The sequence below is a fragment of the Mustela lutreola genome, chromosome 7, assembly GCF_030435805.1.
Source record: "Mustela lutreola isolate mMusLut2 chromosome 7, mMusLut2.pri, whole genome shotgun sequence".
In the NCBI taxonomy this organism is placed as follows: domain Eukaryota; kingdom Metazoa; phylum Chordata; class Mammalia; order Carnivora; family Mustelidae; genus Mustela; species Mustela lutreola.
Genome location: NC_081296.1, coordinates 42,699,958 through 42,716,779, shown reverse-complemented (window position 1 = coordinate 42,716,779; position 16,822 = coordinate 42,699,958).

The window sequence follows — 16,822 nt, the reverse complement described above, 5'->3', positions numbered from 1 at the left end:
TGACCTACAATGTCTAAGATATTTGTGTATATTATAATGTTTATTATTCTTAAAATGCTTTGAGTTAGTTGGCTTGGTTTTATCTCCATTTTATAAATGAGAAAATGGAAGTTGATTAAAGTAAAACCTTGCCCAAATCCACACTGAACCAGAGGGTTAAACCCCAAGTTTATCTGATTTGTAAACTATTTTCTTTCTGCAAATAGTTTATGATTTTCTTTCTGAAAATAGTACATGATGCTACTACCATTCATCTTACTGATTTTAGGTTGAGGACATAAATAAATAAAGTAGTCATGATTGTAAAGCCAACATAATTGTGATTTGTATTTGTTCTGGTATACTGTTTACATAGCCAGGCCCATTGCTATTGCCACTATTTACTGTAGAAGTGTTTTTCAATGTTGCCTGCAAATTGCAATCATCTGGACAGATTAACACCATCATTGCCTGGATCTGACCCAGAGATTCTGAACTAATTATGTGATAGACACTGAGAGTTTCAAGCTCTTTAGGTTATTCTATTGTGCAGCCAAGATTACAAAGCATTGCACTAAAGGAAACTGCATTCCTCACAGCCTTTTTGAGCATCCATGGTTATTTTAAGGTCATATGATTCTGCAATATACGCTCTTTGCCCCACAACTGGTTGGGTTAAAATTAGACAATTTATAGGATCGTTAAAGGTGCACCACATAGGGGTGCCTGGGTGACGCAGTGGGTTAAGGCCTCTGCCTTCGGCTCAGGTCATGATCTTGGGGTTCTGGGATTGAGCCCCGCATCAGGCTCTCTGCTTGGTGGGGAGCCTGCTTCCCCCCCTCTCTGTGTCTGCCTCTCTGCCTACTTGTGATTTCTGTCTCTCGATTGAATAGATAAATTCTTAAAAAAAAAAAAGGTGCACCACATAACTTTGTATAAAACTGAATAGCTGGGGCACCTGGGTGATACAGTCAGTTAAACATCTTCTTTCAGCTCAGGTCATGATCCCAGGGTCCTGGGATAGGGCCCTTATCAGGCTTCCTGTTCAGTAGGGAGCCCCTTCTCCCTCTCCCTCTGCTGCTCCCCCAGCTTATGCTCTCTTGCTCTCTCTGTCAAATAAATCTTAAAAAACAAAATAAAACAAAACTGAACAGCAACACGCAGAAGAATGAAAGTGGACCACTTTCTTACACCATGCACAAAAATAAATTCAAAATGGATGAAAGACTTTAATGTGAAATAGGGAAACATTAAAATCTTGGAGGAGAATGCAGGCAGAAATCTCTCTGACCTCGGCCACAGCAATTTCTTACTAGATACATCACCACAGGTAAGGGAAACAAAAGCAAAAATGAGTTACTGGGACTTCATCAATACAAAAAGCTTCTGCAGAACAAAGAAAATAATCAACAAAACTAAAAGACAGCCTATGGAATGGGAGAAGATACCTGCAAATGAAATATCTGATTAGTATGTACTAGTGTTTGTAAGGCTTAGTATCCAAAACCTACAAAGAACTTATCAAATTCACCACCCAAAAAACAAATAACCTAGTTAAGAAATGGGCAGAAAGCATAAATAGACATTTTTCTAAAGACATCCAGATGGCCAACAGACACATGAAAAGATGCTCAACATCAGTCATCATCAGGGAAACACAAATCAAAACCACAATGAGATACCATCTCACCTGTCAAGATGGCTAAAATCAACACAAGAAACAGCAGGTGTTGGCAAGAATGCAGAGAAAGGTAAATCCTCTTGCACTATTGGGGGGAATATAAACTGGGGCAGCCACTGTGGAGAATAGTATGGTGGTTCCCCAAAATGTTAAAAATAGAACTACCTATGATTCAACAATTGCATTACTAGGTATTTACCTAAAAGTTACAAAAATACAGATATGAAGGGATACATGCACTCCAGTGTTCATAGCAGCATTAACAACAATAGTTAAACTATGGAGAGAGTCTAAATGTCCATCGATCAATGAATGGATAAAGAAGATGTGGTATATATGTGTAATGGAAGATCTCTCAGCCATAAAAATGAATTAAATCTTGCCATTTGCAATGACATAGATGGAGCTAAAGTATATTAAGCTAAGTGAAATAAATCAGTCAGAAAGACAAATACCATCTGATCTCACTCATATGTGGAATTTAAGAAAGAAAACAGATGAACATATGGGAAGAATGAAAAGAAAAAAAGGAGAGCCATCAAAGACTGTTTATGATAAAGAATAAACTGAAGGTTGATGGAGCAAGATGGGAGGGGGAATGGGCTAGATGAATGATGGGTATAAAGGAGGGCACTTGTGATGAGCACTGGGTATTGTATGTAAGTAATGAATCACTGAATTCCACTTCAGTAATCAATATTGCACTGTATATTAACTACCTAATATATAAAAAAAAATCAGCAAAACAACACAAAAGATAAGTTAATCAGATGCTCTCTTTTGGGAAATTTAATAGGAAAATACCAAGAAAAAATAGTTGTAACTAGTATCTCCCAAATTTTATTAGTCATTAAAATTACTTGGAAGCTTTTAAAACTTCCAGTGGCCTATCTTGCCTCATACATATCCAATCAGAATGTCTAGGGTGGGAGAAGATATTTGCAAATGACAGTGCAGACAAAGGGCTCATATCCAAGATCTATAAAGAACTTCTCAAACTCAACATGCAAAAAACAGATAATCATGTCAAAAAATGGGCAGAAGGCATGAACAGACACTTCTCCAACGAAGACATACAAATGGCTACCAGACACATGAAAAAATATTCATCATCACTAGCCATCAGGGAGTATCAAATCAAAACCACATTGAGATACCAACTTAGAGCAGTTAGAATGGCCAAAATTAACAAGACAGTAAACAACAAGTGTTGGAGAGGATATGGAGAAAGGGGAACCCTCTTACACTGTTGATGGGAATGCAAGTTGGTGCAGCCACTCTGGAAAACAGTGTGGAGATTCCTTAAGAAATTAAAAATAGAGCTTCCCTATGGCCCTGCAATTGCACTACTGGGTATTTACCCCAAAGATACAGATGTAATGAAAATAAGGGCCATCTGTACCCTAATATTCACAGCAGCAATGGCCACAGTCGCCAAACTGTGGAAAGAACCAAGATGTCCTTCAACAGATGAATGGATAAAGAAGATGTGGTCCATATATACTATAGAGTATTTGCCTCCATCAGAAAGGATGAATACTCCTTTTGTTATCAACATGGACGGGACTGGAAGAGATTATGCTGAGTGAAGTAAGTCAAGCAGAGAGAGTCAATTATCATATGGTTTCACTTATTTGTGGAGTATAAGGAATAACACGGAGGTCATGGGGAAATGGAGAGGAGAAGGGAGTTGGGGATAATTGGAGGGGGAGAGGAACCATGAAAGACTGTGGATTCTGAGGAACTAACTGAGGGTTTTGGAGGGGAGCTAGGTGGAAGGTTGGGTGACCCTGGTGCTGGGTATTATGGAGGGTATGTATTGCATGGAGCACTGGGTGTGGTGCATAAACAATGAATTCTGGAACATTGAAAAGGAATTTAAAAAATAAAGAAAAATTTAGGAAAAAAAAGAATGTCTAGGATGGGGGCCAGTCATTAGTAGTTTTTAAAGATGTTGGGTAATTACAAGGTGCATTAAAATTTGGGAACCACTGCATTGAAAGGTAGAAGCTTAAGCCTAGTGGCCATGATATACAGCAATGCCAATTCTGATTTAGTAGGTCTGGGGTGGGGCCCAAAGTTTCTAACAAACTCCCAGGTAAATGCGATAATGCTGGTCCACAGACAACACTCTAAGTAGCAATAAGAGGCTAAGAAACTGCAGGGGAGGCACCAACCAGTGTGAGGAAGTGGAGATTATGAGATTAATAACAACTAAGATATAAAATAAAACAGCACTGCAATAAAGATTTCTGAGCGCCTGATGCTGAGGTTTGTAGAGGTTTCTTGGATAAAGAAAGACCTTTAAGTTCCTATTGTGCTTTAAATTTTTTTTTGGATTTCCTGAACTTCTTGGCATGTGTGTTTTTACACTAACCATTCATTGAAGCAAGCGGCACTGGACACTCTGGTTGCTCAAGATGGTTTTTCTTTTTCTTCTTTCCAGTTTTGTTTCCTTATTGTATTAACTATTGTGGCATAACACACTACCCTTGAAATTTAGCGGCTTATAATAAACATTTATAATCTTATAGTTTTTGTGGGTCATCAATTCAGGAACATCTGATAGGAGGGTGGGGGCGATTCTGGCTCAGGATCTCTCATGAATTTGTAGTCAGGATAATGGCAAAGGCTGTGGTCCTCTGATGATGTTTGGAGCTGGAGGACCCATGTGCATTGGGGCTCACTTTCATGACTATTGGCTGGAGTGAGATGGAAGCAGCAATGTATTTTCTGACTTACTATTAAGTAGTACTATTAAGTTATAGATCATCACTTCCACTTTATTTTATTTGTTAGAAGTGAGCCACTAAGTCCCGGTCATAGAGAAGGGTAATTCGAGTCCACCTATTAAAGGGACTCGCATAATTTGGGAAATCTTTAAATAACCACAAAACCCCAACCTCTCTCACAAAACCATGTGTTTTAGAGAAAACTGCTTACACCTGCTCTAGGCAGGTGGTTCTCGAAGTGCATCAAAATCGCCATAACTTGGGAACCAAGTATGAAAACACTTGGGTCCTATTCCGAATAAGGATTAGTACTGAATAAGAAATTGTGGGGGTGGGACTCGGTGACCTGTAGTTTAATAAGCTGAACAGGTGATTTTAATCTACACTTCAAATTTGAGAACCATCAGGTTCATCTAGTCTTGGTCATTCAGTTGCCATTGTGGGCTTGGAACACAGTTCTGGCCAATTAGCTGTGAGTGGGTCTATACCGGGGGCTGCTGGGAAAGGTTTCCTTGCTATAAAGGAGCAGCTAGTGGGTGTGTCTGGGTGCATGGTGGGAGACATCGGGTAGGGCAGTTCGGGAGAGCTTTGGAGATGTATGGCTGCCCCCTGGATGCCTCTTTGTAGAAATCTGCCTGTGGACTTCTGACTGTGTGAGTTCATAAATTCCTTTATTATTAATGGCTGCTTGACGCAATGTTTTCTGGTATTTGCTGTTGAAGTCATGATTGACAGTCTGAGTGAGTACTTAAAACTTGGAAGTGGTCAGCTCAGTGATTTTTCTCAATCCTATCTGCCTATTTGGGTTATATGGGAAATTTTTTAAAAATACAATTTTGACTCCCTTCTAGGGAATCTAAGTAGTTTTTAGCATGGAGCCGTGATGTTGCATTTTTCAGCAGGTTATTCGGAAATACAGGCGTCACTGAGAACCGTGGAGAACTCCAACTACTGAAGGTTTGCTTGTTCAGCTATTGAAAACCATTTTTTTAAAAAGATTTTATTTATTTGACAGAAAAAGACAGCACAAGCACGGTGAGCAGCAGGCGGAGGGAAAGGGAGAAGCAGGCTCCCTACCTAGCAGGAAGCCTGATGCTGGACCCAGTCTCAGGACTCTTGAGGTCCTAAGCTGAAGGAAGATGCTTAACTGACTGAGCCACCCAGGCACACTGAGAACCATTTTTTTCCTCTAACATTCCCAACTTCTCTATGGTGAGCATTATAAACTAAAAGGAATAGGTGGGCAGTATCTTTAGAAGTGGAATAGGACTTTTCTTTTATACAATTGCTGCTAAAATAAACTTTTGCTAGGTTAACATGACCATTTTTCTTAATTTGTAAACTAATTTTTTCTGATACGTGAAGTTTCTTTTTGGTCCATGGTTGGTTCATTCAGGATGGTAATAGGAGGGTATCTGTGTGGAAGCAATTCTTGGTAGTTTCTTAAGTCACTTTTGTTTGTTTGCATAAAAAGGCAATTCCAGCAACACTTCTCTAACATCATCAAAAAATTACTTGTTGTTATGAGTCTTTGTTTCTCCACCAACTTCCTACTATCACTTCTCATTTTGTAATTATTATTCTATCCAGTAATAGCCCAGTATGAGAGTATCAGGATTTACATTATAACATTGCTGGGAGGTAATTGGGTATTTGTGGTAACCTAAGTGTCCATCACTTGGGGAATGGAAAGATGAATTAGGGTAGATAGACTTCACAGAATAGTGTACTCTAGTTAGAATTAAAGAATAAGATGTACATCCAACTGCTTGGTTAGAACTTAAAAACCTCGTGTTGAATGAAAAATATAAACAGGAAAGGTCTACAGCATAATACAATTTTTGGAAGTTGAAAACAGATCAACTTGAAAATAGCATCAATACATTATATTTAAAAGATTATAAGTAGATTTGTATGTTTCTACCCACTTGCATTAATTTGAACATATGTAATTAGTGTTAAACACCTTATCTTTTCTCTAAGGGAAGAGAGAGGAGAAGAGTGGTGATGAAGGGGGAAATACAAAAAACAAGAGTATTGTTAGTTCGAGCCCACCGAGGAATGCCAGAGCGGGGTGTGGGGAGAGCCCCAATAGTCTTGGAAGGAACAACCATGAGGGTATCCCATGGACAGAGGAGTAGCGTTATCCATTCTTTGTACCTGATACTACCACCCCCACCTAAACCTTATAAAGGCCTGTAAAGCCTTGAAATACAGGTACAACTTAAAAACCTAGAACCAAGCTTGAGAATTTCATAATAAATAGACATAAATAAGATGACGTTTAAGCATAAGGCTTTGTTTAAATAAGAGTGTCGTGGTGACTGTCTGCTTGTACAGGTTGTACAGGTGAAGAAATTGTTAAAATGCAGCCACTGCTCCACTTGCTGTATGGAAACCTTTTTTTTTTTTTTTAAATTCACAGGAAAACACCTTGTGGACTAGTGGAGCCCCTGTTGTAATTTTTATTTTTGGCAGTTTAGTGGCAGCTCCAGGAAGGTGGAGATGGCTTCCTCCAGATGGTGTGGCCATACTTCCCACAGGGCTGGGTCACAAACAGTGCCTAGTAAACATTTCTTGAAACTGCAAATTAAAAGTGTTTGCTATAATGTTTGGGCAGGGTGAAGCTTCTGGATGCCTAATTTAAGTGGAATATCGGTGAATCCTATTCAAGACTTTACTCCTATATGCACATGTACCTATAAAACAAACACCTATATGGTAGTGTAGAAAAAAAAAATGTTTAAGCAAAACTTCATCTTAGTAGGATAGACAGTAGGGTCTAATGATCAAGGGTTTGGGCCCTGGACATGGGCAGGGTGAAGTGAGTCTTAGCCTTGGATCACCATCATTACCCACACCTGGTAGAACCAACACTTGCTAGAACTGCATTTCTTGGGTTCTTACCCAGGCAGGCTGAGCAGGAATTCTGGAGGTGGGGCCCCAACTATCTGATTGAATGTGCTCTCTAGGTGATTCTGATACCTGGCTAACATTTGAGAGCTCTTAGCTTGAGCCATTTAATGTACAACATTTCCTCTACCTTTTCTCTTTGAAGACCCATGTTTTATACTTGGTCTTTTTGCTTGAGGATCCAAAATAATTGCTGTATTCACACTGCATCTATTTTTATGCTTGTAGATAGTGGGAAACAAAATCTTGTGGTATACTATATTCAAGTGGGTTTTGCATTCAGTGGAGCCTAATAATACATATTGTTCAGTTTATTTCTGAGTAGTGCATGTATGGTCTGGAGACTAATAGACAAACTGGAAAAAGAAGAACTAAAAATAGTCAACATTTCATTGTAATGAATCATTCTTTAAAATATTTTTTTTTTGCTCAAGGTGGCTATGTGTGGTTTTAAAACATCCAAAAGATGAGGTACATAGGAAGAGGGTAAATATTTAATATTTAGGTCTAAAAATCATGATGGGGAAAAAAGAATGAATCAATTACTTAGAAATAAGTAAATATGAAACAGTAATAGTAAGTCAGTAGTGAAATATGTGCCAAAGGAGGTACTTGGGAATTGTCTTGTTATAGGCAAGATCATGGTAACTGAATTAATTTTTGAGCTGAGGAAAATTAAGTTTCATCGTCACTTGCTTTGACAAATGAAACCAATGACTACCAATTAAGGGAACATAAAACAACTGCCTTTTAATATCCTAGACCTGGAGACTTCTCTAAAGTGAAAAATGGTAATACAGTAGTCAACAAGTATTATACTGCATTATCACTGGCCTACATAAGCCTCTTGGGTTTTTTTTTTTTTTTTTTTAGTTTTTTTTTTTTAATTTATTATAAACATATAATGTATTTTTATCCCCAGGGGATATTTATCACCAGGTTGACACACTTCACAGCACTCACCATAGCACATACCCTCCCCAAGGTCCATAACCCCATCCCCCCATCCCCCTCCCCCCAGCAATCCTCAGTTTGTTTTCTGAGATTAAGAGTCACTTATGGTTTGTCTCCCTCCCAACCCCATCTTGTTTCATTGATTCTCCTCCTACCCCCTTAACCCCCCCATGTTGCATCTCCACTTCCTCATGCTTCGCGAAATAAGTCAATCAGAGAAACACAACTATCATAGGATCTCCCTGATATGAGGAAGTGGAGAAGCCTCTGGTTTTTCTTTTTATATCTCTTTGCAGCTCCTACCTTTCACTTCTTTGGGTATCCATTCTGATGCATTTTACATATGTTTTTTTTCTTGCTTTTGGGGGGGTGGGTTTGTATGCAAGCATTTCAAAAAATAACATAAAATTTTAGGTGTACAAGAGAGAAAGTTACAATAAACTCTGTATAATCATTACCAGCTTGAGTAATAAACTCCTGGACAGATTATCTAAAACTCTCCCAAGCCTCTACTCATCCCCACACCAGCCAGATTATTTTGAAACAAATTCCAGGCCCAATTTTTATTTTATATATTTTAAACTTATATAAATGAGTTTATAGTATTTCTTGACCTTGTTTTTTGATTATCCATCTCTGGAGCTAGTGGCTACATCTAGCCTATTCGAACTACTTCATGGTACTCTGTGGTGTATCACATATTCATCCATTTTTCAGGAGTGGAAGCAGGGGGGGTACCTGGATGAACTTTACCTCCATCTTCACACAAATAGCACATCTTTATACACGCCCCCTACTGAGCCTGTGTGAAAATTCCTCTGTGATGTATGCTTAGGTTTAGAATTTCGAGGTCCAAGTAAAAAATTACTTCTTTTGATTAGATGCTGCCTGATTGGATACAGAAAATCTGGAGGGCAGTCTATACATGCACCAGAAACATCTAGCATTATCTAGTATTTCCCCCTAGTTTGTTAGGCATAAAATTATACTGCATCATTTTAATTTGTTTTTCTAATTAGCATTACGTGTGACCATACTTTCATAAGCTTGTTAGTTTTTTTGAGTTCCCTTTTCTGTAAATTGTTTCTACCTTTTGCCCATTTTCTCATTGGAGTTTTTAATCTTAGTGATCTACGGGAATTCCTTCAGTTTTAAAAATATTAGACCATTGTTAAGTTTGAGCTTTGTTTTTATAAATTTGTCATCTGTGTAACTCTATGTTGACTTTCAATAGAAATTCTTTTTAACTTTTTTAAAAAAATTTTATTATGCTATTCACCTTACAGCAATTCTTAATTTGGGTACAAATTCAATCTATCCTTGTGGTGTATTTCTGTTATTCTAAGAAATTCTTCTTTGCCTTTATCTTGAGGATATGCTTTCATATTTTCTTTTACTGACTTTGTGGTTTACTTTTCCTGTTGAGGTCTTCATTCAATTTGGGCCCACCCTTTATAATTAAGAATTTCTTAATTTTTTTCTAATATATGAGCACATTTTTTCTAGATCTGTCTAAATAATCCTTGCAACATTGATTTGTGGAGTTATTTCATAGTACATACTAAGTTCCCTTAGTTAATGAGTCTCAGCTCTCTCGAGATCATTTGTTTTTATACAAGTATGATACTGGTTTTAATCTGTTTATAGTAGATCTTCACGTCTGTAGAGTAACATAACCTTTTCTTTTCAAAGCTGTTATTCATGTACCTTTATTTTAACAGACATTTTAGAATAAAGGATTTCCTTGAGGCCTGCTAGAGTTTGGATTAGAGTTATTGTAAATTTGATTAATCTGGCATTAAATAGTATCTCCTAATGATTACTCTCACCCATGATGATGGAAACATTATGGATATTCATCCATGTCCTTTGTTAGATGAAAAAGTTTTACCTACATGAGACTATTTTTTTTTTTAATTAACCTATAATGTATTTGTTTCAGGGGTGCAGGTGTGATTCATCAGTCCTACACACTGGGCAGCACTCACCTTAGCACCTACCGTCCCCAGTGTCCTCTACCCAGCTCCCCTCCCTCCCATCCCCCTCCCCTCCAGCGACCCTGTTTCTTTTCCTAGATTAAGAGTCTCTCATGGTTTCAGACTGTTTCTTTAGGGTAAAACCTGGGTACTTGACTGTTTCTGCTGATAATAAAAATGGTAACTGATTTTCGTGTTTCCTGGATGATTTCAGGCTTAGAGAACTGTTACTGAGTTGCATGTGTGCTGTTTATGCGCAGCAATGTGGGTGGGGGGAATGGGAGGTGCGGTGCGGTGCTGTGCCTGAACAGTCTGAGTTTTGAATCCAATCTTTGTGAATACTCTCAGTATAACAATTTGGTCATTTCTCTTGCTCAAGGTTTTCTGATAGATAATCATAGACTTGAGAGATTCTTCTTTATTCCTGGGTTGCTAGTGTTTCTTTTAAATTCACATATGCCTCTATTATGATTTTTTCCATTAGGATAAGTGCCAACAACAGCTATCTTCCATATACTTGATGTTTTGGAAGCTTTCTCATTATTTTTTTTTAAGTGTCCTGTGTTCTTCAGTCTGAACTTCCAAATCCCTAGGTCTTTGGCCTTTGCCACACTACTTACTCCAAATGATTTTTTTAAAAAATTCACCTTTTGCCACTTACAAAACTGCTTAATTGTAGGAAGAACTCTTAAAATGAGAAACTTATACATATATTTTTTAAAGATTTTATTTATTTGACAGAGAGAGATCACAAGTAGATGGAGAGAGAGGCAGGCAAAGAGAGAGAGAGGGAAGCAGGCTCCCTGCTGAGCAGAGAGCCCGATGTGGGACTCGATCCCAGGACCCTGAGACCATGACCTGAGCGGAAGGCAGCGGCTTAACCCACTGAGCCACCCAGGTGCCCAAACTTATACATATTTAAGTGTAAAATACAGTCTTAAGTATAGGTATAATGTTCTGCAATAGATTACTAGAATTTGTACATCTTGAATAACTTCAATTTTATACTGATTGACAGCAACTCCTTTCCCCCTTCCCTCAACCCCTGGAAACCACCATGTTATTTTGGTTGTGTGAGTTTGACTATTGTAGACCACTCAAGTGGAATAATGGAGTATTTCTATTTCTGTTACTGGTTTATTTCACTTAGCATAGTATTCCCCATGCTCATGACTGTTTGCACAGCAGGATTTTTTTTTAAGGCTGCATAATACACTGTTGTCTATATAGATCACATTTTTTTTTATCCATCTGTTGATAGATACTTAAATGGTTTCCATATCTTGGTTATTAGGAATAATGCTGCAATAAACATAAGAATGCAACTATCTCCACAGGATCTTTATCAATTCTTTTGGCTATATACCTAAAAGTGGGATTGTTACATTACAGATTATTGCATTTTTAACTTTTTTAGGAACTGCCTCAGTGTTTCTTATAGTGGCTGTACCATTTTGCATTCCTAAGAGTACTTTAAAATATCCATGTTAATTGGTGTGAAGTGAAAACTCATTGTGGCTTTGATTTGTATTTCCCTGATAAGAATGTTTTAAGATTTTATTTATTTGACAGATCACAAGTAGGCAGAGAGGCAGGCGGGGGTGTGGGGTGGGGCGGGAAGCAGGCTCCCTGCTGAGCAGAGAACCTGATGTAGAACTCGATCCCAGAACCCTGAGATCATGATCTGAGCTGAAGGCAGAGGTGCCTGGGTGGCTCAGTGGGTTAAGCCTCTGCCTTACATTCTTAAAATATGAGAATATTTTAATACCTATTTGCTCTATGTATGGCATCTTTGGAGAAATTTCTACTCAAGTCCTTTGTCCATGTTTTAATAAAGTTATTTGTGTGTTTGTTTTGCTAATGAGTTGTAGGAGTTGCTTATATTTTGGATATTAGCCCTTTTTCAGATACATGATTTGTAACTATTTTTTTCATAGTTTGCTTATTACTTTATCGATAGTTTTGCTGTGCAGAAGCTTTTTAGTTTTGTGATCACTTATTCTTGTTCTTATGTTATCAGTATTTTTCGTGTCCTATCAAACAAATGCTACCTAGACCAATATCATGAAGCTTTCCCCTTATATTTTCTTCTAGGGGTTTTGTAGACTTAAACGTAATACCTGAATCTTTAATCCATTTTGAGTTGGCTTTTGTATATGATGTAGGATGTCCAGTCCCATTCTTCATGTGAAAATGAGTTTTCCTAGCATCCCGAGCATCACAAAACCACTGTTAACACCCCTCCAGGCAAAGCTCTGGTCAGGTTTTTGCCTTCTAAGCCCCAGAGATGTTAAAATTAGATCCAGGGGGATTGGAATGTAAACATGCATCTTGAGGCTTTAGATATGTGCTAAGAGATGAATGGATGCTCAAGGATGGTTGGACTCTTTTCCTTTATTCCTTAGGTTTATGCTACCATGGCTTTATTCTATCCATGCTGGCCCTTGTGACCTAATAACTTGGTGATGAAGAGGCTGGAAATCCTTTTTCAATGCAATCTGGGAAGAGAAATGAGAATTTAATTCCACCATATCCTTTCACTGTCACCATCATCTAAGACCTTAATCCTGAAGGGGATGTGATCCTGCAAGTGCACTGCCATGGTAAGGAAGAAACAGTAAGCCTGATAGTCCAAGGTTAACAATCTTGTACATGTGGCCAGTAGTGAAAAACATTCAGTGTGGCTACGAGTTAAAGAGGAAAGTACACTTGCTTTCCTCAGGAAATTGTATTTATTTCAGTAATGGGACTTACAAAAACACAATTTATGGCTCTTTTTTGGCTAAAAATTCCGGAATAACATATTGTGCAAACTCTGCAGAATCTGACCATAATGTTCTGACTCTGAGCAGATTTTTGGGTGATAGGAATTTCAGTGGAATTGAGTTGAGAAGATTTGTGGATGAAGAAGGAAATTGGCAGGAAGGCTAAATCTGGGGCTGGTAGGAATTAGCCCAAGGCAACTCCGAGCTGGGAGAGTTGTGCATAGGAGGATGAGAACAGTACTGGTATAGCACATACTGGTATAGCACAACTATGCTGGAGGCCACATGTAGTGTAGGGATGTGATGGGATGAGAAAGGATATTGGGGAACGAATTGGGAGCAAATCAGGATAGGCTTCATACAACATGCTAGGGATGGGAGCCTTATATTAAAGACAATGAAGAAGCTTGGGAGTACTGATTAAAAGTGAAATATATTGTAACAGAAAAAGAGGGTTCATGTGGTTAAGTAATAATACGTAAGGGTAATAAACTTTGATTTAGACTTCTAAAAAACCAAAACCGAAACAAAACCAAACCACACAATTACTTGTGTTTCCCCTCCCTCGCCTTAGTGAGTTTGGTTTTTCAGTAGGTACGTCACAAATCTTAAATAGTATATACTCCTACTTAGCTATCTGAAATGCATTTTTATTAAACAGGACAACCTATTCTTAATAAATCCTGTTAGGGTTTTCAGATCAAATTAAGTCAATAGAACCAGGTGAATACGGCCCAAGTAATAAGAAAATACCTTGACTGCAGAGATAGGAGATGCTAGTTTGAAACTTGTGATCCTCTCGATGAGAAGGAGCTGGCTCAGAGTTCAGGAACAAATTTGTGCAGATGGCAGTGATCGAGTACCTATGGTAGGGGGCTTGCATTGTGGCTGAGCTTCTATCTGTAGGTAGTTAACCAGTGGATAATTGTTCCAGGGGATAACTGCTTCCTGTGAGGATCTCACTGGATGGAACAACTGGTCCCTTAGTGGAAGCTAATTCTATATATCCTTTTTCTGGGCTTTCCATGCTGGTCTGTTTTTGGTTTTGCTGTTAGTGCTCTAGGATCATATAGCTAAATACCTACTTTAACAGAAGGGGAAAAGAAGGGAAAATCTCCACCAAAATAGTGAACAAAGTAAAATGGTTGGAATAAAGCCAAATGCTTAAGTACTTTAAATAGAGTAAAATCACTGGAGGCTATTAGACTAGGTGAAAACAGATCACTCCCCCATCCAGAAAGGATATAATATGCCAGATACATACTGAACAAAAAGGAAGCTGTAGTAGCTACATAGCAGACAAAAAGCAGTTATAAGGGTAGTTAAGATGTCTATAAATTTAAACTTACAAGAACCCCAACAACCATAATTATTTAAAACTTTAATAAAATTAAAGATGGGCACCATAACAGTTGAATTAGGATTGGAACAAAATATACAACTTCCATTGCTCTAAGGAAATCCCACTTCTCATCCTTTAGGGCAAGCGAGGAAGGGTGAAACCACCTGAAGTTTAAGATTGAGAGGGTAGTTATCCAGCCAAACCTTGCTAAGGCATCAAATAGAATGAAAACTGAAGACTTAAAGAGGCCACAGCAACTTTTTTTTTTTTAATTGGTTTTAGGGAGGAGCAAAAGTCAGACTGTGGAAGGTTTAAGACCAAACTTGACATAACAGTGTAGTTATTGGAAGCCTTTGCATCTCTTTGATACCACTGGCAGCCATGAAATCTTGGAGGTAGTTTCCTTTGGCTGGATGTAACATGGTGCTAATTATATTGCCTTGAACATGTCCACAGTACAGTTTCTCTCTGAGAAAGCAGCTCTCAAATCCCCAGCCATAAGTGAGACACAAGCACATTCAGTTCTGATTTACAAATTTAAAGGGGCGTAAAATTACTACTTTTCAGGCACTCACCTGACTAAATGACTGCATTGGACCTGACTGAGACTGTCCTACTAAAGAAAAATAATCCACACCAGGTAATTCAATAGAAGCATTTTAATACAGAGAATTGTTCACATAGTTGACAGAAGAACTAAAGGAGGAAGTAGGGGATCACATAGGAACTCAGGGGCATCTTGGGCTGGAGGGAGACAGGAAGGAAGGTATGGTGCTCCAGAACCAGGAGGCTGGTGATGCCTGGAACCCTGGAGAAGGCTGCTTGGTGGAAGTGAGAACTGCAGACAGGATGGCTTTCAAGTGGCAGCTGGAACCATGGAGCAGGCAGCAGCATTACTGGAGGCATTGCCTGATTTGGAAGAAGAGGCGGAAATAATCCAGCTTTAGCTCCTCACTTCCTCTAGTCTTTAATCAGTGTCTCACCATTAACTTCTGATACCCAAAAGCAAATGACAAGGGAGCTGAAGCTCTCTTGGGGTCAGGAAGAAACACTGATCTCTTTATTTGGAACCAGTCCTTACTGTTGCTATCTTCTATGAACTGTCCAACTTTGGAGTTAGGAACATGGTATCTTTTCTCTGCAGTCAAACCCATAGCACTAAGTTGTTACGTTACCAATCTAGGGAGAGTAAAAAGGAAACTACCTAGTGGAGGGTACTGATTTGAGAGTCTGGTCAGGGCTTGAATTTCCATGTAGAATTTAGATGCTTTATAAGCCACAGATCTAGTACATAAAACCATACACAGTGCTCCAGCTCTGGCTTACCTGCTTACAAATGCCTTTTTTATTAAAGGCATTTACCAAGACAATCTAGCTTCATCAGAAAATTTACAAATTTGTTAAATTAGCATGGGTTTATGTTAACTATTTTGGTCTTTTCAACAGTTACTTGAAGTCTGTCTCCTCTGCATCAACTACTATCATGCATGGCTTCATAAAACTTCCTTGGATATTTTATTCTCTCAGTTGTAAAGCAAAGCTCTTCATCTCCATAAAACTATCTTTGGGAGATTATTAGATTTATATATTTTTTCACATAACAGATTCCTCATAATTTACTTACAAAATTGTTTGGGAAATCTTTTAAGAATTTTTTCCCCCTAGGATATTGGTAAAATACTGAGGCCGTTGGGTTTCCTTAATATCTATTCATTAGTTGGCCTTCTTTGGGCACAGTTCAACTAGAAACCTATCTAGCTATATTTTCTGCCAACCTATATTTTTCCATCTTATTCAGGGATGATGTTTGTAACCTACCTATAATCCATCAATGTTGCAAGCCTCATTTTTAGGAAAAGCCATTTGACAGGACTTGATCTTAATGAATTTATACTGCTTTATGGTAATGAACATTTCCTGAAAGTGCTCAAAAATACTTTGATTGAATTGCATATAGGAATGAAGCTGACCTACTGGTCTGCTCTAAGAAAACATATAAAGCATCTTTTTCTTTAATCTTCAAAAAATTGCCATTCTTTAGGACTTTATGAAGAAAGAATTATTACTTCTGGGAACCCATAGACAAGGTCTTCTAGTATTATGAATTAGTAATAGAAATTGGGGGTGGGAAGAAGTGATGTTCTTTCCATGTAGGGCTTCTTTATGCATTACATTTTTCCAAATTTGTAAAATAAAGAATAAAATCACAAATAATACTATGTCAGATGGTGCTTGCATTCAGTGGTGAGTATCAGAATCCAGAACAACTGTGGCTTAAGTTTGGAGTTTTATATACTTAGTACAACCCTCACCGATGGGCAGTTCCCAGCTGGCACAGCATTCCGTGCAATGTTAGACCCACCTTCCTTCTATCATTCTGCTACTTTCGCAGGGCAAGATAGCTACCCCACCTTCAGCCTTGTATACACATCCCAGGCAGGAAGAAAAGGTACCTGCTCACTTTCCTGAAATATGATGGA